The following is a 2,945-nucleotide window of genomic DNA, read 5'->3' as shown; positions in this document are numbered from 1 at the left end:
TAGTTTGGTATCTTTCCTTTTTAAAATCAAATTAAACAATTGTTTATTTTATTTTTGCATTTTATAAAACCAGCTTCTAGTTTTATTTATTAGTTCAGTTACTTTCTTTCTTTCAATTGCATTAATTACTCCTTTGATTTTCAGAATTTCCTATTTGGTGTTTAATTGGAGATTTTTAGTCTGTAGTTGTGTGCTTAATTCGTTGATCTACTCTTCCTCTATTTTATTGATGTAAGTATTTAGAGATTAAAAAAAAATTCCCTAAGTACTGTTTTGGCTTCATCCCATAAATTGTGCTATATTGTCTTATTGGTTCCATTCTATTTAATGATATTAGTTATTATTTTTTATGATTTGTTCTTTTGCTAACTCATTCTTTAGGATTAGATTATTTAGTTACCATTTTAAAATTATGTTTGTGGGCCTTTTTTAAATGTAATTTTTATTGTATTATGATCTGATAAAGATGTATGTAATATTTCTGGTTTTCTGCATTTAATTGTGAGATTTTTACTGCCTATTACATGGTCAATTTTTGTGTCAGTGTCATGTGCCCCCAAGGAAAAGATATATTTCTTTTTATTTCCATTCAGTTTTCTCCAGAGATATATCATGTCCAAGTTTCCTAAAGTTCTATTCATCTCCTTAACTTCTTTTTTATTTATATTTTGGTTAGATTTATCTAGTTCTGAGAGCAGAAAGTTGAGGTCCCCCACTAGTATAGTTATACTGTCTATTTTCTCATGTAACTCATTTAACTTTTCTTTAAGAATTTTATTCTTTACCATTTGGTACATATATGTGTAGGATTGCTATTACTTCATTTTAGCAAAATATAGTTAGCCTGTTTATCTCTTTTGATTAGATTGATTTAACTTTTGCTTTGTTTGAGATCTTGATTGTTACCCCTACTTTTCTTGTTTTTTTTTCAGGTTTTAAACATGCATTTTTATTTTTATGTTTTTTTCCATTAAAAGGCTGCTCAAAGTTTATTAGTTTCCATTGAGTACAAAGTAAACAAGTTACTGAGGCTGCTGGCACATAGGTGATTCAGATAGTAAAAAAACAAACAAATGAACAATAACAGTGTGGTTTCTTTTACTGTTTTTTTGGTGTTTTGCTTTTGTTTTCCTAAAAAAAAAAACCAAACACACAACACAACTACTTCTACACTTAAGCATTCAGTCTATTCTAAGGGAATAGGTGGGAGAGGGAAGGGAGGGGAGGGGAGGAGAAGGGAGGGGGAAATGGGCTCTGATGCCTAGCACGCTTCAGAAGTGGGGCGAGCAGCAAGAAGGGTGCTGCTGCTCATGCAGAAGGTCCAGTGCTAGTCTTGCTGGGCTCGCTGACATGCCGCTTCCTCATGGCATCCTGAGCCAGGTCACAGGTAATCGTGCCATGAGCAATGTGGAAAGTTCCTGAGTGCTCTGGGGATTCCAATACAGTTGTCATGAATGGATGACTTGACTTTCTGAAGAAGAAGCTTGCCCACCAGTGGCCTGGGTCTGATTTGGGAAGACCAGGATGGTGGGGGATCACTTCCCCAGAATACTCAGCACTTCCACAGGAGCTGTTGCTGGAAGTGAAACCCAGACGCGAGGGAAGGGGGCGCTAGGCCACAGAGCCCATTTGTAAAGGAGATCATGGGAGGATACTCCACTGCAATGAAAATGCAAGAGTTCTTTGGGTTTCCATTTTCATTTTTATAAGAAAAACAAAATATTTTATAATGATAGAAATAGCATGTACTGCTGGTGGAAAAATGCAAAATGTTTCATGGGAAAGAGTGAAGAAGCACATAACTATCTGACTGACAGTATTTAAATCCTTGAAAATACCCAGAGTTTAGTCACAGAATTAGCAAGTTAAGAAAATACTGACATGTAATAAGCTAACAATTATACAAATGATAACTCTGTAACAGGTACATCAAACAAGGAAGCTCTATACTCCTGCCATTTATTCTGACGAACTTCCTCCAATGTCAATATTTAACAGCTCTTTGATTTTTTCATACAAGATCAGCACTAAGGCACTACCTGTACCCCTAAAGACTTTAGAGAAGACTCAACAGAAGAAAGCCTTCAAGCCTTCATGTTGGTAGATCTTCAAAAAATAGTCAAGGCTTCCCTAGTATTGGCACTCAGCCTCACCACTCTGCATCATCATAAGCCTCCTATGTCAAAAGGATAAGACAGTATTCCAGAGCAGGTAGTCACCACTTGAGCACCTAAAAATGACCCAAGGTATGAGGTTTTCTGGGATTTGGTAATAAGCTCTTAATTGTGTCATAAGATCCAAAACAAAGGCTCTATACACACTGATAACCTGCAAAGAAACATTAAACTCTTGGTATAACCAGTGATACCATTGGGTTTTGCTATCTTGAAAATGCAGTCCTCTAAATCTTTGAAATGCCTTTCTTTCAGACTTTTTCAGCCTCTAATCTAGTAGATATACTACACATAGGGATGTTGATTGAGCAGCTCCACCTGAAGCTAGATTAGCTCAAAACCACCTCCAGAACTGTTTATCTTTGTTAACTCCTGATGTTAAAATCTATTTGTTGTATGAAAGGAGAGAAGGTTAGCATTTCACTTGACAATGACAAGCAAGGACCTAGTGGCCTTTACAACACATATAAGGTTAAGGCATTGTCACCTACTCTGTGGCATCTAACCGTTTTGTTTTGGTTTTGTTTTGTTTTGTTTTGTTTTGTTTGTTTTTAAACCTGCCAGTTCTAAGTGAGAGTAGAGACCTTTTTCATCCACACCTCCACCATCCAAATCATGGTGACCAAGCTCAAGGGCTAAGTTTAGCCCGAGAAGCAGCAGCAGATGCTGGACTTGGTGCCCTTCAGCAAGGACCTCCTGGCGGGTTGCATCACGGCCACCATACCCAAGACAGCGGGGGCGCCCGTGGAAAGCTTGAAGCTGTTACGTCAG

General features: G+C 37.2%; 1 non-coding gene and 1 pseudogene across 1 annotated transcript; one reads left to right on the top strand and one right to left on the bottom strand.

The window, feature by feature from the left end:
• Positions 1-1,308: 1,308 nt before the first annotated feature.
• Positions 1,309-2,675, bottom strand: LOC114052017 (annotated as a pseudogene).
• On the top strand, positions 2,564-2,691 carry LOC114052530. Its single transcript, XR_003570271.1, has one exon. It is a non-coding gene; the product is annotated as a U6atac minor spliceosomal RNA (small nuclear RNA).
• The last annotated feature ends 254 nt before the right edge of the window (positions 2,692-2,945 follow it).

This window comes from Vombatus ursinus, unplaced genomic scaffold (genome assembly GCF_900497805.2).
Source record: "Vombatus ursinus unplaced genomic scaffold, bare-nosed wombat genome assembly UNPS02014807.1, whole genome shotgun sequence".
Taxonomy (NCBI): domain Eukaryota; kingdom Metazoa; phylum Chordata; class Mammalia; order Diprotodontia; family Vombatidae; genus Vombatus; species Vombatus ursinus.
Note: the sequence above shows the minus strand (reverse complement) of the source record. Positions and strands in the feature narration are given on the sequence as shown.